The sequence below is a fragment of the Artemia franciscana genome, chromosome 5 (assembly GCF_032884065.1).
Source record: "Artemia franciscana chromosome 5, ASM3288406v1, whole genome shotgun sequence".
Lineage (NCBI taxonomy): Eukaryota > Metazoa > Arthropoda > Branchiopoda > Anostraca > Artemiidae > Artemia > Artemia franciscana.
Genome location: NC_088867.1, coordinates 42402330 through 42426740, shown reverse-complemented (window position 1 = coordinate 42426740; position 24411 = coordinate 42402330). Strand labels below are relative to the sequence as shown.

General features: G+C 34.8%; 1 protein-coding gene across 2 annotated transcripts in view; it reads right to left on the bottom strand.

The window, feature by feature from the left end:
- Positions 1 to 24098, bottom strand: part of LOC136027439 (organic solute transporter subunit alpha-like) — a 70619-nt gene extending 46521 nt beyond the window's left edge. The window contains exon 1 of one of the 2 annotated variants that reach the window (XM_065704720.1): positions 23974 to 24098. The gene's annotated coding sequence lies outside the window, so the exon portion shown is untranslated. The remainder of the gene's footprint in view (positions 1 to 23973) is intronic. The other variant, XM_065704719.1, reaches the window with a different exon arrangement.
- Between the last annotated feature and the right edge of the window lie 313 nt (positions 24099 to 24411).

Below are 24411 nucleotides of genomic sequence, written 5' to 3'. Positions count from 1 at the left end.
TTTTTTTAACTGAAAGTAAGGAGCGACATTAAAACTTAAAACGAACAGAAATTACTCCGTATATGAAATGGATTGTCCCCTCCGCCATCCCTCGCTCTTTACGCTAAAGTTTGACTCTTTGCCACAATTCTGCTTTTTAAAACAATTAAAAGCTTTAGCGTAAAGAGCGAGGGATTTCGGAGGGGACAATCCATTTCATATACGGAGTAATTTCTGTTCGTTTTAAGTTTTAATTTCGCTCCTTACTTTCAGTTAAAAAAACTAGTTTTTTTATGTAATTACCATCAATGACGGTTCTTCGTTCACTTTGATAAAGAAAACACTTCATACATTTTTTGTTCCGTTCAGGACATTATTTAGCGTCATTTATTTAGTTTTTCTCTTTTTTTGTCTCTTCTCCTTTCTTTTCTATATATGTCTTCGCTATTATGTTTCATGAATCATAAGAAGAAATATACTTATTTTATGATAATATTCAAGACTAGTTGCATAAGATTTTACCTCATAATAGCAGGCTCAATGTATTATTTTTTTTTCACCAAGACACTTCGTTTGGAAGGAGTTGTAGAAACATCAGAGGGAGCTCATTCAATTTGAAATTAAAAGTTCTAATGTCCTTTTTAAGATTCAAAAGTGATTGGGGGTAAGCAGCCCCCTTATGCACCTTATTCTCCCAAAGGCATCTGACAAATTTTGAGGTAGCCATTTTGTTCACCATAGTTGAAAGGTCCAACACCTATGCCTCAAGGAAGGACGACCCCCCAGGCCTTGGGAAAAAAGGTTTAAGTAATGCAATTCACCACCTATTGACATATAATTTTTTTTAATAGGGGGCATATTTGAACCTTGCTCTCCAAAAGCGCTAAGGATGTTAAGATGAAACTGTCAAGGAATGTCGAGGGGAGTGTCGAACTAATTCAAAAGAGACTATGTGCATGCTCCTTGTCAAAAGGACGTATCTCAGGAACATCTTAGGGTGTTAGGCTGGAAATACTACTGCTACTGTTACTACTACCACTACTACTACTACTACTACTACTACTACTACTATCACTACTACTACTACTACTACTATTACTACTACTACTACTACTACTACTACTAATACTACTACTACTACTACTACCACTGCTACTACTACTTCTGCTACTACAACTACTACTATTGCTACTGCTAATACTACTGGTACTACTATTACTACGAGTACTACTGCTATTACTGCTGCAAATGCTGCTTTTAAAGCTAAGGGTATTGAGCTACAAAATTCAGGAAATGTTAAGGGGATATGAAAATACACTATATGCATGCAAGTTGTCCAAAGTACATATCAGCAATGTCCCAGGAAATGCTTAGGGTATTAATTTGTAACTTCCATGGTAATGCTGAGGAGGATTTTGAAAAAAAAACCACTATGAGCATACTGCTACTACTACTGCTACTAATGCTACCAAAACAACTATGACTGTTATTACAACTAAGGCTAAGGTGTCTAGCATAAAGCTTTCAAACTAAATCAAGACATTATGTGCATGTAGGTTGTCAAAAAAGTGTATAAGCAAAATCTTAGGAACGGCTTAAAGCATAAAGTAGAAACTTTCAACAAAATAATAGATTGTAGTGACAAATTAGGAATGAAAGGTGGATCAATAACGATGTTCTTTTTAATGACGGTTTGTTTGTATTCAAGTGGCGTAAGAAGTATTAGATTTAACTAATTAACTGGATATGATCTGACAGACAGTTAATTCAGTAGGAAAGTTTATTAAAAATGTTTTTTCAAAATCACCACAAAAAAGTGGTTGATTTGCTATTCCAAGACGTCAAAAAATGTACAAATCAAACCATAAAAAAGTTTTCCAATCAAAGCAATATGTTTCCCATAAAGGAAAAAGTTTTCTTTTGGATGGAAGCAAGGGTTTTTGCGACTAGGGGTAGTGTAAATACGGGATTTTTTGTTTTTTCTTTCTTTTTTTCTCTTCACTTTCTTAGTTTTGATTTCTTATTTAAATTTATAACATATGTTTTTGTTTCGTTTAATATTTTTCAGAATGCCTAAGGTAGTAAGGGTTTATTTATTCTCATTTTCAGTTGAACTTTATTTGAAAGGCAACTGATAAAAAAAATTACTTGCAATCCCCAACTAGCTGTATATTTTATACCCTAAAATGCTTTCAGTACTAGTGAAACTTAAGCGTAGACAAGAAGATAGTGCAGGGACAGCAGTCTCCCTTACATAAAAAGGTATTTATGCTAGTTTTGAGTCTATATTGCTTTGACTTAAACGTAATATATATTTAAAAAAAAAGGTAGACATAATTTATTACACCTCTTTGATATCAGAGTTATAAAAGGATCTTTAATTCGTATGATTCATGAGCCCAGAGATAGACCCTGGGTATGTGCCCCTCCAAGATCCCCACCTCAAATTTGCAAACATGCGATGCATCTTTTGACTCGTAATATTTGGGAGACTACTTAGGAAATGGTTCCTAATGACGAAATATTAGTCATTAAAATTTACATGATTGCCCAAAATCAAAAGAAACAGTATATAGCTCACAACTAACATTTGAGTCATACATAAAAAAAGATTGCATTTGCTTCTTTATTGTTAGCCATTCACACTATTTGCAACTTTTCTTGGCTGAAAATATAAAATAGAGGAAGTTTTAAACTTTATTGAAATGAGAGTCAGGCAAGATTATCAGTCTGTGTGATAGGCGGAGCCTAATTAGTGCCCATGGAATTATACCACCTCCAGGAGCCTCCTACAAAATGCCCAAGTAAGTGATAAGTTGAACCTTTATCGACTCTTGATGATTCAAAGTTATTTAGAAAATGGTACTTAATAATTATTTGTTAATAATTTAAGATTCTCAAAAACTGTGCTTATCCTAAACCAAAAGACGCTATGTATATGGTAATGATATTGTGCTTTCCACCCAAATTGGTTTATACAATTCAATAAACGGAAGATTCAAAATGAACCTCCTGGGCTCCTGTCCTTCTGATATCCCCCACCTAACTGTGCGAATACAGCCTCTTGCGACTTACACAGAAAAATATCTATTGAATGATTAAGAAATTAATTATTAAAAATCATTGGGATTGTAGCATGACCGTTCTAATCCAAACACACCAAGTACATTGATAGAAGGTGTTTCATTTTTGCCTCAGTGGATTTCTTTGGGTTTCAAGATTGTAGAAAACAAATCTGTAGCTAATAGTGCAGCTTTGAAATCTGAAGTCTAAATTAATTAAATATTTATTAACTAGTTAAATATTACTAAATTAGTTAAATATTACTTAAATAAATCAGTTAAATATACAGACAATGTTTAACATCTTTGATTACAAGTCAGAATCATGTAAGAATATTCAATCTGTATGGCTGGAGGGCCAAAAAGAACTCTTGAGTCGGTGCTGTTCCATCCCGATACACCACTCCCTACATATACTTTTTCCATCTCTCTCGGCTCATAATAAATTAGAGGTTATTTGAGGAATGCAAAATGATTTAACAATAATCATAAGAAAACATAAGCGTTGCGATAAAACTATACTAAATAAGTACACACTAAGTACACATTTCCCAAACAGTGTTTAAAAATCAACCTGAGGATATTATTGCAATATAAAAGTCAAAATACATGCACTTTATGTACAAATTTCACAAATAGTCTTCGATTTCCACCAAAGTTTGTATTTAGGAATTTCTGAGCGTGCTGATTAGAATATGGGCTAATATTGCAAAATTCGAAATCCAAATATTAGAGTAAATATTACCCGAATGGTGAAAATTTTACGTCAAGTTACGCTCTTACGTTGTTGAAAATTCATAATTCTGCAAGGAATTTCAGTCTGTATAATTTGAAGGTCTAAAGAGAGGCTCTTGCCCCCCTTGATTGTAAAATTTACTTATTTTATAATATAATGAAAAAAAAAGATCAAAAATGGGTTTTCTAGGGCCAAAAGAGAATGCTAAAAAAACACACAAAGCAAATATTTCGAGAGGACAACCGCCTTTCAAAATATTCGCTTTTTATATTTTTTCAGTATTCTCCTTTGGCCTTAAAAAACCCCATTTTTGATCGTTTTTTTCATTATATTACAAAATAAGTTTTTTTTACTTTAGTTTATGAAACATAATGAAGAAGAGAGGGATAGAAAAGAAAGGAGGAGAGAGACATAGAAGCATAATACTTTCCGCGATTTTCTGGTCGAAAAACACTATTACAGGGACAAACTAGAGCACATTGGGATCCTGAATTACGGTACTTGGCTACAGCTTACTTGACTGCAGGTTAAGCAACTATAATCAAACAGTTTGTGGTAACAAATTGTAAGTAAGGAGCGACTCATCCTAATAGTAACCGAAACTCTAAAAAACAGAAATTTGATAACAATAGATACATCAAAAGACTCTGCCTTTTATGCTGATACTAAGTAGATACAATTCATTAATGCTACCCATCAATAGCTACGAGCCTGAGAACATTTTCCAGATTTTCGAAAAAGGAGGGAGGAACACCGTCAAAAAATCAAGAGACCTTAATAAAAATGACTCCATCAGATTCAGCATATCAGAGAGACCTACTGTAGATTTTTGAAGTTCCTATCTGCAATATTGTGGAATTCTGTAATTATTGTCAGAAGAAAGATCATGGATGCGCGTTCATTTTTCTTTCCAGGGGTGATTGCATGGAACCTATGGTAACATCGGGAGAGAGCTCATTTGGACATTAAAATTGCTAGTGACATTTTTAAGTGACTAAAGAGATTAGAGGGCAACTAGCTCCCACGCTCTTTTTTCCCCCAAAAAGATCCGATAAAAATTTTGAGATAGTAATATAATTCAGCGTAATTAGAAGCTGTAATAACTATACTTTTGGGGATAATATAAGTCCCATAGTCCCCGGGGATCGGTCTTTAAGCTACGCAATTTCCCCGTTGATCACATATATTATTTGGTGTGAAATTTTGATGGAATTTTCTGGGATTTTGTTTCCTCTGGGGAGAACTTTCCGGAGGGAATTTTCATGGAAAATTTTACACGGGGAGGGGGATTTTCCTGTTAATTGAAGAACGGTTTTTGATTACACCCTGAACTCTCAAAACACGTTATGTGCAGTAAATGTCAATTTCGTGTCTACTGTATGTATATTTTGGGACGAATGCGCCCCACCCCCTTGGCAGTGTGATCTCTGAGACTTGGAGACTATTAACAATAGGACAATTTGAAGCTGGGAATTTCTGAATATAGATTTTTAATAGTTATAGACCATTGCTCCTCATAACATTTGCTCATTTTTGATAACATTTTTGGTCCTAATCGAGCCAAAAGTTTCTGCATTATGACAAACAGTGACAAAAATCGTTACATTTCCCCGGCGTTATTTCTTTTGTGACGTTAAAAAAAACAATAAAGAATTGAACTTTTGTTTAAATGAGCTTTCTATCAACCACTGTTGTTTCGGAATGTTCACCCATGGGTAAGAATATGGATAAAGAAACAGATAAACAGGTATACCTGACCAAGTTTCTCAGAAAAAAATGAGAAACATTTCTCAGAAACATGAGCTTTTTATCAACCACTGTTGTTTCGGAATGATCACCCATGGGAAAGAATATGGATAAAGAAACAGATAAACAGGTATACCTGACCAAGTTTCTCAGAAAAAAAATGAGAAAAATTTCTCAGAAACATGAGCTTTTTATCAACCACTGTTGTTTCGGAATGATCACCCATGGGAAAGAATATGGATAAAGAAACAGATAAACAGGTATTCCTGACCAAGTTTCTCAGAAGAAAATGAGAAACATTTCTCAGAAACATGAGCTTTTTATCAACCACTGTTGTATCGGAATGATCACCCATGGGAAAGAATATGGATAAAGAAACAGATAAACAGGTATACCTGACCAAGTTTCTCAGAAAAAAAATGAGAAAAATTTCTCAGAAACATGAGCTTTTTATCAACCACTGTTGTTTCGGAATGATCACCCATGGGAAAGAATATGGATAAAGAAACAGATAAACAGGTATACCTGACCAAGTTTCTCAGAAAAAAAATGAGAAAAATTTCTCAGAAACATGAGCTTTTTATCAACCACTGTTGTTTCGGAATGATCACCCATGGGAAAGAATATGGATAAAGAAACAGATAAACAGGTATTCCTGACCAAGTTTCTCAGAAGAAAATGAGAAACATTTCTCAGAAACATGAGCTTTTTATCAACCACTGTTGTATCGGAATGATCACCCATGGGAAAGAATATGGATAAAGAAACAGATAAACAGGTATACCTGACCAAGTTTCTCAGAAAAAAAATGAGAAAAATTTCTCAGAAACATGAGCTTTTTATCAACCACTGTTGTTTCGGAATGATCACCCATGGGAAAGAATATGGATAAAGAAACAGATAAACAGGTATACCTGACCAAGTTTCTCAGAAAAAAATGAGAAACATTTCTCAGAAACATGAGCTTTTTATCAACCACTGTTGTTTCGGAATGATCACCCATGGGAAAGAATATGGATAAAGAAACAGATAAACAGGTATACCTGACCAAGTTTCTCAGAAAAAAATGAGAAACATTTCTCAGAAACATGAGCTTTTTATCAACCACTGTTGTTTCGGAATGATCACCCATGGGAAAGAATATGGATAAAAAAACAGATAAACAGGTATACCTGACCAAGTTTCTCAGAAAAAAATGAGAAAAATTTCTCAGAAACATGAGCTTTTTATCAACCACTGTTGTTTCGGAATGATCACCCATGGGAAAGAATATGGATAAAGAAACAGATAAACAGGTATACCTGACCAAGTTTCTCAGAAAAAAATGAGAAACATTTCTCAGAAACATGAGCTTTTTATCAACCACTGTTGTTTCGGAATGATCACCCATGGGAAAGAATATGGATAAAGAAACAGATAAACAGGTATACCTGACCAAGTTTCTCAGAAAAAAATGAGAAACATTTCTCAGAAACATGAGCTTTTTATCAACCACTGTTGTTTCGGAATGATCACCCATGGGAAAGAATATGGATAAAGAAACAGATAAACAGGTATACCTGACCAAGTTTCTCAGAAAAAAAACGAGAAAAATTTCTCAGAAACATGAGCTTTTTATCAACCACTGTTGTTTCGGAATGATCACCCATGGGAAAGAATATGGATAAAGAAACAGATAAACAGGTATTCCTGACCAAGTTTCTCAAAAGAAAATGAGAAACATTTCTCAGAAACATGAGCTTTTTATCAACCACTGTTGTTTCGGAATGTTCACCCATGGGTAAGAATATGGATATAGAAACAGATAAACAGGTATACCTGACCAAGTTTCTCAGAAAAAAATGAGAAACATTTCTCAGAAACATGAGCTTTTTATCAACCACTGTTGTTTTGGAATGTTCACCCATGGGTAAGAATATGGATATAGAAACAGATAAACAGGTATACCTGACCAAGTTTCTCAGAAAAAAATGAGAAAAATTTCTCAGAAACATGAGCTTTTTATCAACCACTGATGTTTCGGAATGATCACCCATGGGTAAGAATATGGATAAAGAAACAGATAAACAGGTATACCTGACCAAGTTTCTCAGAAAAAAAATGAGAAACATTTCTCAGAAACATGAGCTTTTTATCAACCACTGCTGTTTCGGAATGATCACCCATGGGTAAGAATATGGATAAAGAAACAGATAAACAGGTATTCCTGACCAAGTTTCTCAGAAAAAAATGAGAAAAATTTCTCAGAAACATGAGCTTTTTATCAACCACTGTTGTTTTGGAATGATCACCCATGGGTAAGAATATGGATAAAGAAACAGATAAACAGGTATACCTGACCAAGTTTCTCAGAAAAAAAATGAGAAACATTTCTCAGAAACATGAGCTTTTTATCAACCACTGTTTTTTCGGAATGATCACCCATGGGTAAGAATATGGATAAAGAAACAGATAAACAGGTATACCTGACCAAGTTTCTCAGAAAAAAATGAGAAAAATTTCTCAGAAACATGAGCTTTTTATCAACCACTGTTGTTTCGGAATGATCACCCATGGGAAAGAATATAGATAAAGAAACAGATAAACAGGTATACCTGACCAAGTTTCTCAGAAGAAAATGAGAAACATTTCTCAGAAACATGAGCTTTTTATCAACCACTGTTGTTTCGGAATGATCACCCATGGGTAAGAATATGGATAAAGAAACAGATAAACAGGTATACCTGACCAAGTTTCTCAGAAAAAAATGAGAAAAATTTCTCAGAAACATGAGCTTTTTATCAACCACTGTTGTTTCGGAATGTTCACCCATGGGTAAGAATATGGATATAGAAACAGATAAACAGGTATACCTGACCAAGTTTCTCAGAAAAAAATGAGAAAAATTTCTCAGAAACATGAGCTTTTTATCAACCACTGTTGTTTCGGAATGATCACCCATGGGAAAGAATGTGGATAAAGAAACAGATAAACAGGTATACCTGACCAAGTTTCTCAGAAGAAAATGAGAAACATTTCTCAGAAACATGAGCTTTTTATCAACCACTGTTGTTTCGGAATGATCACCCATGGGTAAGAATATGGATAAAGAAACAGATAAACAGGTATACCTGACCAAGTTTCTCAGAAGAAAATGAGAAACATTTCTCAGAAACATGAGCTTTTTATCAACCACTGTTGTTTCGGAATGTTCACCCATGGGTAAGAATATGGATATAGAAACAGATAAACAGGTATACCTGACCAAGTTTCTCAGAAAAAAATGAGAAAAATTTCTCAGAAACATGAGCTTTTTATCAACCACTGTTGTTTCGGAATGATCACCCATGGGTAAGAATATGGATAAAGAAACAGATAAACAGGTATAACTGACCAAGTTTCTCAGAAAAAAATGAGAAACATTTCTCAGAAACATGAGCTTTTTATCAACCACTGTTGTTTCGGAATGATCACCCATGGGAAAGAATATGGATAAAGAAACAGATAAACAGGTATTCCTGACCAAGTTTCTCAGAAAAAAATGAGAAAAATTTCTCAGAAACATGAGCTTTTTATCAACCACTGTTGTTTCAGAATGATCACCCATGGGTAAGAATATGGATAAAGAAACAGATAAACAGGTATACCTGACCAAGTTTCTCAGAAAAAAATGAGAAAAATTTCTGAGAAACATGAGCTTTTTATCAACCACTGTTGTTTCGGAATGATCACCCATGGGAAAGAATATGGATAAAGAAACAGATAAACAGGTATACCTGACCAAGTTTCTCAAAAGAAAATGAGAAACATTTCTCAGAAACATGAGCTTTTTATCAACCACTCTTGTTTCGGAATGATCACCCATGGGAAAGAATATGGATAAAGAAACATATAAACAGGTATACCTGACCAAGTTTCTCAGAAAAAAAATGAGAAACATTTCTCAGAAACATGAGCTTTTTATCAACCACTGTTGTTTCGGAATGATCACCCATGGGTAAGAATATGGATAAAGAAACAGATAAACAGGTATACCTGACCAAGTTTCTCAGAAAAAAATGAGAAAAATTTCTCAGAAACATGAGCTTTTTATCAACCACTGTTGTTTCGGAATGATCACCCATGGGAAAGAATATGGATAAAGAAACAGATAAACAGGTATACCTGACCAAGTTTCTCAGAAGAAAATGAGAAACATTTCTCAGAAACATGAGCTTTTTATCAACCACTGTTGTTTCGAAATGATCACCCATGGGTAAGAATATGGATAAAGAAACAGATAAACAGGTATACCTGACCAAGTTTCTCAGAAAAAAATGAGAAAAATTTCTCAGAAACATGAGCTTTTTATCAACCACTGTTGTTTCGGAATGTTCACCCATGGGTAAGAATATGGATATAGAAACAGATAAACAGGTATACCTGACCAAGTTTCTCAGAAAAAAATGATAAAAATTTCTCAGAAACATGAGCTTTTTATCAACCACTGTTGTTTCGGAATGATCACCCATGGGAAAGAATATGGATAAAGAAACAGATAAACAGGTATACCTGACCAAGTTTCTCAGAAGAAAATGAGAAACATTTCTCAGAAACATGAGCTTTTTATCAACCACTGTTGTTTCGGAATGATCACCCATGGGTAAGAATATGGATAAAGAAACAGATAAACAGGTATACCTGACCAAGTTTCTCAGAAGAAAATGAGAAACATTTCTCAGAAACATGAGCTTTTTATCAACCACTGTTGTTTCGGAATGTTCACCCATGGGTAAGAATATGGATATAGAAACAGATAAACAGGTATACCTGACCAAGTTTCTCAGAAAAAAATGAGAAAGATTTCTCAGAAACATGAGCTTTTTATCAACCACTGTTGTTTCGGAATGATCACCCATGGGTAAGAATATGGATAAAGAAACAGATAAACAGGTATACCTGACCAAGTTTCTCAGAAAAAATGAGAAACATTTCTCAGAAACCTGAGCTTTTTATCAACCACTGTTGTTTCGGAATGATCACCCATGGGAAAGAATATGGATAAAGAAACAGATAAACAGGTATTCCTGACCAAGTTTCTCAGAAAAAAATGAGAAAAATTTCTCAGAAACATGAGCTTTTTATCAACCACTGTTGTTTCGGAATGATCACCCATGGGTAAGAATATGGATAAAGAAACAGATAAACAGGTATACCTGACCAAGTTTCTCAGAAAAAATGAGAAAAATTTCTCAGAAACATGAGCTTTTTATCAACCACTGTTGTTTCGGAATGATCACCCATGGGAAAGAATATGGATAAAGAAACAGATAAACAGGTATACCTGACCAAGTTTCTCAGAAGAAAATGAGAAACATTTCTCAGAAACATGAGCTTTTTATCAACCACTGTTGTTTCGGAATGATCACCCATGGGAAAGAATATGGATAAAGAAACAGATAAACAGGTATTCCTGACCAAGTTTCTCAGAAAAAAATTAGAAAAATTTCTCAGAAACATGAGCTTTTTATCAACCACTGTTGTTTCGGAATGATCACCCATGGGTAAGAATATGGATAAAGAAACAGATAAACAGGTATACCTGACCAAGTTTCTCAGAAAAAAAATGAGAAATATTTCTCAGAAACATGAGCTTTTTATCAACCACTGTTGTTTCGGAATGATCACCCATGGGTAAGAATATGGATAAAGAAACAGATAAACAGATATACCTGACCAGGTTTCTCAGAAAAAAATGAGAAAAATTTCTCAGAAACATGAGCTTTTTATCAACCACTGTTGTTTCGGAATGATCACCCATGGGAAAGAATATGGATAAAGAAACAGATAAACAGGTATACCTGACCAAGTTTCTCAGAAAAAAATGAGAAACATTTCTCAGAAACATGAACTTTTTATCAACCACTGTTGTTTCGGAATGATCACCCATGGGTAAGAATATGGATAAAGAAACAGATAAACAGGTATACCTGACCAAGTTTCTCAGAAAAAATGAGAAAAAATTCTCAGAAACATGAGCTTTTTATCAACCACTGTTGTTTCGGAATGATCACCCATGGGTAAGAATATGGATAAAGAAACAGATAAACAGGTATACCTGACCAAGTTTCTCAGAAAAAAATGAGAAAAATTTCTCAGAAACATGAGCTTTTTATCAACCACTGTTGTTTCGGAATGATCACCCATGGGAAAGAATATGGATAAAGAAACAGATAAACAGGTATACCTGACCAAGTTTCTCAGAAAAAAATGAGAAAAATTTCTCAGAAACATGAGCTTTTTATCAACCACTGTTGTTTCGGAATGATCACCCATGGGTAAGAATATGGATAAAGAAACAGATAAACAGGTATTCCTGACCAAGTTTCTCAGAAAAAAATGAGAAACATTTCTCAGAAACATGAGCTTTTTATCAACCACTGTTGTTTCGGAATGATCACCCATGGGTAAGAATATGGATAAAGACACAGATAAACAGGTATACCTGACCAAGTTTTTCAGAAAAAAATGAGAAACATTTCTCAGAAACATGAGCTTTTTATCAACCACTGTTGTTTTGGAATGATCACCCATGGGTAAGAATATGGATAAAGAAACAGATAAACAGGTATACCTGACCAAGTTTCTCAGAAAAAAAATGAGAAACATTTCTCAGAAACATGAGCTTTTTATCAACCACTGCTGTTTCGGAATGATCACCCATGGGAAAGAATATGGATAAAGAAACAGATAAACAGGTATTCCTGACCAAGTTTCTCAGAAAAAAATGAGAAACATTTCTCAGAAACATGAGCTTTTTATCAACCACTGTTGTTTCGGAATGATCACCCATGAGTAAGAATATGGATAAAGAAACAGATAAACAGGTATACCTGACCAAGTTTTTCAGAAAAAAAATGAGAAACATTTCTCAGAAACATGAGCTTTTTATCAACCACTGTTTTTTCGGAATGATCACCCATGGGTAAGAATATGGATAAAGAAACAGATAAACAGGTATACCTGACCAAGTTTCTCAGAAAAAAATGAGAAAAATTTCTCAGAAACATGAGCTTTTTATCAACCACTGTTGTTTCGGAATGATCACCCATGGGAAAGAATATAGATAAAGAAACAGATAAACAGGTATACCTGACCAAGTTTCTCAGAAGAAAATGAGAAACATTTCTCAGAAACATGAGCTTTTTATCTACCACTGTTGTTTCGGAATGATCACCCATGGGTAAGAATATGGATAAAGAAACAGATAAACAGGTATACCTGACCAAGTTTCTCAGAAAAAAATGAGAAAAATTTCTCAGAAACATGAGCTTTTTATCAACCACTGTTGTTTCGGAATGTTCACCCATGGGTAAGAATATGGATATAGAAACAGATAAACAGGTATACCTGACCAAGTTTCTCAGAAAAAAATGAGAAAAATTTCTCAGAAACATGAGCTTTTTATCAACCACTGTTGTTTCGGAATGATCACCCATGGGAAAGAATGTGGATAAAGAAACAGATAAACAGGTATACCTGACCAAGTTTCTCAGAAGAAAATGAGAAACATTTCTCAGAAACATGAGCTTTTTATCAACCACTGTTGTTTCGGAATGATCACCCATGGGTAAGAATATGGATAAAGAAACAGATAAACAGGTATACCTGACCAAGTTTCTCAGAAGAAAATGAGAAACATTTCTCAGAAACATGAGCTTTTTATCAACCACTGTTGTTTCGGAATGTTCACCCATGGGTAAGAATATGGATATAGAAACAGATAAACAGGTATACCTGACCAAGTTTCTCAGAAAAAAATGAGAAAAATTTCTCAGAAACATGAGCTTTTTATCAACCACTGTTGTTTCGGAATGATCACCCATGGGTAAGAATATGGATAAAGAAACAGATAAACAGGTATAACTGACCAAGTTTCTCAGAAAAAAATGAGAAACATTTCTCAGAAACATGAGCTTTTTATCAACCACTGTTGTTTCGGAATGATCACCCATGGGTAAGAAAATGGATAAAGAAACAGATAAACAGGTATTCCTGACCAAGTTTCTCAGAAAAAAATGAGAAAAATTTCTCAGAAACATGAGCTTTTTATCAACCACTGTTGTTTCAGAATGATCACCCATGGGTAAGAATATGGATAAAGAAACAGATAAACAGGTATACCTGACCAAGTTTCTCAGAAAAAAATGAGAAAAATTTCTGAGAAACATGAGCTTTTTATCAACCACTGTTGTTTCGGAATGATCACCCATGGGAAAGAATATGGATAAAGAAACAGATAAACAGGTATACCTGACCAAGTTTCTCAAAAGAAAATGAGAAACATTTCTCAGAAACATGAGCTTTTTATCAACCACTCTTGTTTCGGAATGATCACCCATGGGAAAGAATATGGATAAAGAAACATATAAACAGGTATACCTGACCAAGTTTCTCAGAAAAAAAATGAGAAACATTTCTCAGAAACATGAGCTTTTTATCAACCACTGTTGTTTCGGAATGATCACCCATGGGTAAGAATATGGATAAAGAAACAGATAAACAGGTATACCTGACCAAGTTTCTCAGAAAAAAATGAGAAAAATTTCTCAGAAACATGAGCTTTTTATCAACCACTGTTGTTTCGGAATGATCACCCATGGGAAAGAATATGGATAAAGAAACAGATAAACAGGTATACCTGACCAAGTTTCTCAGAAGAAAATGAGAAACATTTCTCAGAAACATGAGCTTTTTATCAACCACTGTTGTTTCGAAATGATCACCCATGGGTAAGAATATGGATAAAGAAACAGATAAACAGGTATACCTGACCAAGTTTCTCAGAAAAAAATGAGAAAAATTTCTCAGAAACATGAGCTTTTTATCAACCACTGTTGTTTCGGAATGTTCACCCATGGGTAAGAATATGGATATAGAAACAGATAAACAGGTATACCTGACCAAGTTTCTCAGAAAAAAATGATAAAAATTTCTCAGAAACATGAGCTTTTTATCAACCACTGTTGTTTCGGAATGATCACCCATGGGAAAGAATATGGATAAAGAAACAGATAAACAGGTATACCTGACCAAGTTTCTCAGAAGAAAATGAGAAACATTTCTCAGAAACATGAGCTTTTTATCAACCACTGTTGTTTCGGAATGATCACCCATGGGTAAGAATATGGATAAAGAAACAGATAAACAGGTATACCTGACCAAGTTTCTCAGAAGAAAATGAGAAACATTTCTCAGAAACATGAGCTTTTTATCAACCACTGTTATTTCGGAATGTTCACCCATGGGTAAGAATATGGATATAGAAACAGATAAACAGGTATACCTGACCAAGTTTCTCAGAAAAAAATGAGAAAGATTTCTCAGAAACATGAGCTTTTTATCAACCACTGTTGTTTCGGAATGATCACCCATGGGTAAGAATATGGATAAAGAAACAGATAAACAGGTATACCTGACCAAGTTTCTCAGAAAAAATGAGAAACATTTCTCAGAAACCTGAGCTTTTTATCAACCACTGTTGTTTCGGAATGATCACCCATGGGAAAGAATATGGATAAAGAAACAGATAAACAGGTATTCCTGACCAAGTTTCTCAGAAAAAAATGAGAAAAATTTCTCAGAAACATGAGCTTTTTATCAACCACTGTTGTTTCGGAATGATCACCCATGGGTAAGAATATGGATAAAGAAACAGATAAACAGGTATACCTGACCAAGTTTCTCAGAAAAAATGAGAAAAATTTCTCAGAAACATGAGCTTTTTATCAACCACTGTTGTTTCGGAATGATCACCCATGGGAAAGAATATGGATAAAGAAACAGATAAACAGGTATACCTGACCAAGTTTCTCAGAAGAAAATGAGAAACATTTCTCAGAAACATGAGCTTTTTATCAACCACTGTTGTTTCGGAATGATCACCCATGGGAAAGAATATGGATAAAGAAACAGATAAACAGGTATTCCTGACCAAGTTTCTCAGAAAAAAATTAGAAAAATTTCTCAGAAACATGAGCTTTTTATCAACCACTGTTGTTTCGGAATGATCACCCATGGGTAAGAATATGGATAAAGAAACAGATAAACAGGTATACCTGACCAAGTTTCTCAGAAAAAAAATGAGAAATATTTCTCAGAAACATGAGCTTTTTATCAACCACTGTTGTTTCGGAATGATCACCCATGGGTAAGAATATGGATAAAGAAACAGATAAACAGATATACCTGACCAAGTTTCTCAGAAAAAAATGAGAAAAATTTCTCAGAAACATGAGCTTTTTATCAACCACTGTTGTTTCGGAATGATCACCCATGGGAAAGAATATGGATAAAGAAACAGATAAACAGGTATACCTGACCAAGTTTCTCAGAAAAAAATGAGAAACATTTCTCAGAAACATGAACTTTTTATCAACCACTGTTGTTTCGGAATGATCACCCATGGGTAAGAATATGGATAAAGAAACAGATAAACAGGTATACCTGACCAAGTTTCTCAGAAAAAAATGAGAAAAAATTCTCAGAAACATGAGCTTTTTATCAACCACTGTTGTTTCGGAATGATCACCCATGGGTAAGAATATGGATAAAGAAACAGATAAACAGGTATACCTGACCAAGTTTCTCAGAAAAAAATGAGAAAAATTTCTCAGAAACATGAGCTTTTTATCAACCACTGTTGTTTCGGAATGATCACCCATGGGAAAGAATATGGATAAAGAAACAGATAAACAGGTATACCTGACCAAGTTTCTCAGAAAAAAATGAGAAAAATTTCTCAGAAACATGAGCTTTTTATCAACCACTGTTGTTTCGGAATGATCACCCATGGGTAAGAAAATGGATAAAGAAACAGATAAACAGGTATTCCTGACCAAGTTTCTCAGAAAAAAATGAGAAACATTTCTCAGAAACATGAGCTTTTTATCAACCACTGTTGTTTCGGAATGATCACCCATGGGTAAGAATATGGATAAAGACACAGATAAACAGGTATACCTGACCAAGTTTTTCAGAAAAAAATGAGAAACATTTCTCAGAAACATGAGCTTTTTATCAACCACTGTTGTTTCGGAATGATCACCCATGGGTAAGAAAATGGATAAAGAAACAGATAAACAGGTATTCCTGACCAAGTTTCTCAGAAAAAAATGAGAAACATTTCTCAGAAACATGAGCTTTTTATCAACCACTGTTGTTTCGGAATGATCACCCATGGGTAAGAATATGGATAAAGAAACAGATAAACAGGTATTCCTGACCAAGTTTCTCAGAAAAAAATGAGAAACATTTCTCAGAAACATGAGCTTTTTATCAACCACTGCTGTTTCGGAATGATCACCCATGGGTAAGAATATGGATAAAGAAACAGATAAACAGGTATACCTGACCAAGTTTCTCAGAAAAAAATGAGAAACATTTCTCATAAACATGAGCTTTTTATCAACCACTGTTGTTTCGGAATGATCACCCATGGTAAGAATATGGATAAAGAAACAGATAAACAGGTATACCTGACCAAGTTTCTCAGAAAAAAATGAGAAAAATTTCTCAGAAACATGAGCTTTTTATCAACCACTGTTGTTTTCGGAATGATCACCCATGGGAAAGAATATGGATAAAGAAACAGATAAACAGGTATACCTGACCAAGTTTCTCAGAAAAAAATGAGAAACATTTCTCAGAAACATGAGCTTTTTATCAACCACTGTTGTTTCGGAATGATCACCCATGGGAAAGAATATGGATAAAGAAACAGATAAACAGGTATAATTCTATTTTTATTCACCATAAATGAATAAAAATAGAATCAAATAATCTACCAAGCAAATAACTACCACAAAGCAGCATCATTAAATAAATGAAACCCAAGATGGACAAAAATTAAAAAGATAATAGATTCAAACTCAAAACGAGCAGAAATTAATATGAATAGGGTTCAAAAGCCCTATGCTTTCTAAAAGTCAGAATATAATTTGCACTTAATGAAAAAATTCAAATGATTGTGCATTGTCAGTTTAATGTACATTATGCTGATATTTACTCATTAAAATCTTATTTAATTTTTGATTTCTTAAAATTATAAAAGTGAAAAAACATTTAAAAGAATTTTTTAGTGAAGTGCAAATTATATTCTGGCTTTTAGAAAGCATAGGGGTTTTGAACCCTACCCACATTAATTTCTGCTCGTTTTGAGCTTGAGTCAAAACGTTTTGCTTACTATTAGTTCGGCCTGCTATTTGTATGGTGGAGAAACTTTTTCAGCCATTTTTTACAACATAAATTCTTTTGAAAATCATGACCCAAATAGTAGTGTTTAATTTAGTCAAATACATCCTCTAGTTGACCTGATAAATAAACGTTAATTCCATTCCCAAGAAACTATATCTATGCTCTTTCACAGGCTGGGTACACATACACTCTTTTGATTTAGTAAACTTTCAAGAGCAGAAATAGTTATAGAAGTAGTCCGAAAGTTTGAGCTTAACACCCTCAGTCGTTCTTGGTATACTGCTGAGATGTCTTATTGGCAACCAGTATACAAACAGTGCGGTTGGATTTAATTTTAAAGCAACATTTAGTTTTTAAGCATAAAGGGCAAATTACATAACTGTGAGGGGCTGACCTACCCAATGACCTTAGAGATATAGTTACAAGACCATTCAGCTATGATGAACAAAATGGCCGTCTTAAAATTTGATTTTTTTAATGAATGAATGCTTTATTAACTACTAAATTACAAAAACTATACATACACACACCCGGCCAGTGAAGCCTCAAACAGCCTGATGTTAGACGGCTGCAATCCTCTGATTTTCAACCTATTTGTTTAAAAAACAAAAAATAAAGAAGGACAAAAACACTCTCACTCAACTGCCCTTTAATACCAGAATATACATAAATAAAGGCTAACAATAACATGAAAAAAAATGATCTCCCCACTCCCAATAAATGTTTTTTCAATTTTACTTTAAATGACCCAATGTTCCGCTTCCCTAATGCCAGCTGGGACATCATTCCAAATAGCCGGACCTAAATATCTAATTCCGAAAGCTGCACGTGTGGTGTCCCGGTATTCAACAATAAAATAATCTGCCTCTCTAGTCTCATACCCATGGAGTGAACGATTTACTCGAAAAAAAAAATTGGTAAAAACTGGAGGACATTCAACATTGCAACATCGATTCGCAAAAACAGCAGCATGATAATCTCGAATCTGACCAATGTTAAGCACTCGTAATTTCTTATAGCATGACGCGATATCATTAACATTTTCTACATAATTACCGAGAAGACGTACTGTTTTATTTTGTTCGATCTGCACTCTTTTAAAATTTCCATAGAAATTACTAGACCAAAGTGTCTAGAAAATTATGAGCTAATGAAGAGGGCTAATTGCCCTCCAATCACTTTTGACTCTTAAGAGGCCACTATAACTTTTAATTTTCAATCAAATCAGCTCCTTTACAATATCAATGATATTACTAGCTATGAAAGAGCATCGCTACCTTTGTCCTTGTTTGCCCTGTATTGTTTACATGCCCTTTTAATACCTGCACGCACATAATTTTTTCGTTTAATTGAATTAAGTCGCTTATTTAAGACGGAAATTTGGGCTACTAATGCTACTGCTGCTGCTACAACTATTGCTAGGCATATTCACTGAACCTTTCAACAATGCTGAAAAAAAAGATATCTCAAAACTTTGTTTGGATGTTTGTTATGGGAAATGATGGGGTTGGGGGGGGTCTCTCTGAAATCAGTTTGACTCTTAAAAATGGCATTATAACTTCCAATTTAAAATCAAATGAGACACATTTAAATTTAATACGACCACCCATTCCATAAAAATCGTATATGCCCCAAGAGCATAACTTAAAGCTCTTGCCCCAGGGCTCTGAGGGGTTGTGCCAACCCTAGAGGCACTGTTATACGTTCTTTGGACTATTTTAAACAAAATGGCCATCACAAAATTTCAATCAGAACAATTTAGTACAAAGAGGGGCAGTTGGGTGGGGGGCTACTTTAACTCCGTCACTATTGACTCTTAAAAGGGAACTAGAACTTCCAATTTCAACCAAACGAACCACCACTAAAGTTTATACAACCATCTCTTTCATAGAACCTTAAATGCCCTAGGGACATAACTTACACCCCTCACCCTCAGTCTCTGGTGGTTTGTATCAACCTCAAAATCCTTTTTATATGATATTAGGACTATTTTGAATAAAAGGCCTGTCTCAAAACATCTATTGGATACATCTCGGGAAAATAAGAGGTGTTTGTGTGTGTGGGGGGGCTAGCTGTGCTGTGATCATTTTGACTCTTAAAAAGGGCGCTAGAACTTATGATTACAAATCCAATGAGTCCCCTCCAAAGTATATACGAGCACCCTTTTTATAAAAACCCTATTTGCCCCCAAGACATAATTTACAGCCCTTCTCCTGAGAGTTGCAGTGGGGGGGGGATGTCTTACTCACAGACATAATTTCCGAAACCTTCAACTCCAAAGAATAAAACTGTTATCCCCAACTTTTGAATGGATGCATTAGGGGAAATGATGATCGTGGGGGGGCGGGGGGCCTTTTGCTCTCAAATCATTTTGGCTCTTAAAAAGGGCATTATAACTTCCAATTTCAAATCAAATAAGCCCCTTCTGATATATATATATATATATATATATATATATATATATATATATATATATATGACCGCCCACTCCAAAAAGAACTTATATATCTGCATAGAATTACTTACAACCCTATCCCCAGGATGCTGGGGGGTTGTGTCACCCCTAGAGACATTATTATATGTTCTTTGAACTATTTTGATTAAAATCGCTATCTCATAATTTCAGTCTGATGCGTTTGGTGAAAATAGGGGTTATCGGGGAGAGGGGAGGCTAAATGCCCCCATTACTTTTGACGCTTAAAAAGGAACTAGAATTTCCAACTTTCAACCAAATGAGCCTCTTTTAGAGTTAATCAACCATCCCTTCCATAAAAACCTTAAATGCCCCACAGCATAACTTACAACCCTCGCCCCTAGGCTCTGGTAATATGTATCGACCCCAAAAGCCTTGTTATATGATCTTTGGACTGTTTTGAATAAAACTACTGTCTCAAATTTTTTTACTCGATGTATTTCGGGAAAAAATGACATGTTGGTGGGGGGGGGGGGTAACTGCTTTATGATAACTTTAGGTATTAAAAGGGGCGCTAGAAATTCAGATTACCAATCCAATTAGTCCACTCTGATGTATGTAAAACCGCACGATCTATAAAAAACCTTATCTGCCCCTGGGGTATAACTTACAACCCTTGCTCTAAGAGATGTGGGGGCGGGGGTATCTTCCTCAAAGACATAATTTCCAGACTCTTCAACTAAAACGAACAAAATTACTATCTCCAAATTTCGATTGGACGTCTTTGGGGAAATGATGATCGTGGGGAGGGATGGGGGGGCTGTTTGCTCTCAAAAAAGAACTTTATATGACCCTAGGCCATGACTTACAACCCTATCCCCAGGGCATCGGGGGGGGGGGGGGGGTTCGACAACCCTAGAGGCATTGTATTTGTTCTTTGGACTATTTTGAGCAAAATTGCTATCTCATAATTTTAATCAGATTCGTTTGGCGATGGAGCTGCCCTCCATCACTTTTGACTCCTAAAAGGGAACTAGAACTTACAGCTTTTAACCAAACGAGCCTCCTCTAAAGTATATAGCTTACCTTTTCGTAAAAGCCTTAAATATCCCCTGGGACTAACTTACAACTCTGGGGTTTGTTTCAACCCCAAAAGCCATATTACATGATATTTGGACTCTTTTTAATAAAATGGCTATCTCAAAATGTCTATTAGATGCATTTCAGAACAATACGACGTGTTTGTGGGGGGGGAATAGCTGCCCTCCCATCACTTTTACTCTTAAAAAGAGCAATAAATCGTCTGATTACGAGTTCAATGAGGCCCTTCCAGAGTTTGTATAACAACGCTTTCTATAAAAACCATATATGCCCCCAAGGCATAACCTTGGTTATGCCTTTATTACACCCTTGCTCTGAGGGATGGGGTGGGGGGGTTTCTCATCCTCAAAGGTCTAACTTTCAGGCCTTTCAACTACTTTGAACAATATGGTTATGTCGAAGTTTCGACTAGATGTGTTTGGGGAAACGATAGGCGTGGGAAAAGGGGTTTAGTTGCCCTCTGATCACTTTTGACTATTAAAAAGGGCACTAGCCCCTTCAATTTCCAATCGAATGAGCCTTTTGAAGTTTTTACGATAACTCCTTTAATACGAAGTGCCCTGGTTTAAAAAACCAAAAAACTAAAAAAAAATACCCTGTGCCAACATTGCTCTTTACTTAGGCAGCGCTTTTGCGCTGCCTATGATAGAGCAAAGAAACAGCTATATTAGTTATTACAAATACTAAATTTGACGATTTAATTTTCATCGAAACCGAAACTCTTCAAACGGAATTCTAATAACAATATATCAAACAGTTCGTGGTAACGAACTGTAGTAAGGAGCGACCCGGCTCAATAGTAACCAAAACTCTAAAAAATTGAATTTTGATATCAATAGCTTCATCAAAAGAATCGCATTTTAATGCTGGTTTTAAATATATAAGTTTCATCAAGTTTAGTCTTACCCATCAAAAGTTACGAGCCTGAGAAAATTTGCCTTATTTAGGAAAATAGGGGGAAACATCCCCTAAAAGTCGTAGGATCTTAACGAAAATGACACCATCAGATTCAGCGTATCAGAGAACCATACTGTAGAAGTTTCAAGCTCCTATCTACAAAAATGTGGAATTTTGTATTTTTTGCCAGAAGACAAATCACGGGTGCGTGTTTATTTGTTTGTTTGTTTTTTTTCTTTTCCCCAGGGGTCATAGTATCGACCAAGTGGTCCTAGAATGTCGCAAGAGGGCTCATTCTAACGGAAATGGAAAGCTCTAGTGCCCTTTTTAAGTGACCAAAAAATTGGAGGGCATCTAGGCCCCCTCCCACGCTCATTTTTTACCAAACTCAACGGATCAAAATTTTAAGATATCCATTTTGTTCAACATAGTCGAAAACCACAATAACTATGTCTTTGGGGATGACTTACTCCCCCACAATCCCTGGGGGAGGGGCTGCAAGTTACAAACTTTGACCAGTGTTTACATATAGTAATGGTTATTGGGAAGTGTACAGACGTTTTCAGGGGGATTTTATTTTTTTTGGGGGTGGGGCTGAGGGGAGGGGGCTATGTTGGAGGATCTTTCCTTGGAGGAATCTGTCATGGGGGAAGAAAAATTCAATGAAAAGGGCGCAGGATTCTCTAGCATTACTATAAGAAAACAATGAAAAATAAACATGAAAACGTTTTTTTTTCAAATGAAAGGAAGAAGTAGCATTGAAACTTAAAACGAACAGAGATTATTACGCATATGAGGGACTCTAAAAATACTTTAGCATAAAGAGCGAGGTATTTAGGAGGAGATAAATACCTTGCTCTTTATGCTAAAGTATTTTTAGTGATTTCAACTATTTATTCTACGGCCTTTCTGATTCAGGGGTCATTCTTAAAGAATTGGGACAAAACTTACGATTTAGTGTAAAGAGTGAGGTATTAACGAGGGTACAAACCCCCTCGTATACATAATAAAAATATAAGGTTATGAAAGTTTGTTACATAAGTTAATTCTTAAGTTACGTATATTTTTTACTAATAAAAACGTTCGTTAAAAATTAAAAGTTCTAGTTGCCTTTTTAAGTAACCGAAAAATTGGAGGCAACTAGGCCTCCTTCTCCACCACTTATTTCTCAAAATCGTCTGATCAAAACTAAGAGAAAGCCATTTAGCCAAAAAAAGAATTAATATACAAATTTCATTTTAATAATTTATGTGCGGAGAGCTAAAACCAAACATGCATTAATTCAAAAACGTTCAGAAATTAAATAAAAAAAACTAATTTTTTTAGCTGAAAGTAAGGAGCGACATTAAAACTTAAAACGAACAGAAATTACTCCGTATATGAAATGGGTCGTCCCCTCCACAATCCCTCGCTCTTTACGCAAAAGTTTGACTCTTTGCCACAGTTCTACTTTTTAAAACAATTACAAGCTTTAGCGTAAAGAGCGAGGGATTAAAAAAAAAGAGCGTAAAGAGCGAGGGATTAGAGCCTTTTAAAAAAGGCTCTAACAGGAATATTTTTCATTTATTCTGATAGATAAATACATCAAGAATTTTCGGTGTCTCGAGTAAATTGCAGAAAAAAGTGAACTACAGCCTAATGAGCTCTGACACACAACATTTAATTAATTAATAATAATTAATAATTCACTTAACAGGTCTCAATTAGCACTTTTTAACGCAATTCAATAATTGCAATTACCTATTGTACTACGAAAATTACAAAATTTAATTATAAAGTTTATTAAACGCTGGGTTGGTCTCACATTGTAGTATGAAACTACGTACCTCTACATCACACTAGCCTTAGCGCCATTTAATCCCTGCCGATGCAATTCCAAAAATATCTAACTTAATCCTGGATTAAGAGACTGATAATCTTGGATAAAGAGACTGAGAAAAATGTACCTTTTCACACCCACTTTGTTTTTCCGCATTGGTCCACTGCTGCAATATACTTATTGTGATTACCAGCAATTGTTATGAAATGCTGTAATTACGGAACAATAAATTTTTAATGAGTAAATTTAGGAATATTTTTATTATATTTGTAGTGGTAGTTTACATCTTTTACAGCTATGAATTATAAAGATAAGAAAAGTCAAAACATAAATAACTAGTACTGAGAAAAAAAATAAGCGTCCGAGTGCTATTTGCAATGACTGCATTTTTTTTTCTTTTTTTGAGGGGGTCATAGCTTAAAAACATAATAGGATGATAGTATAT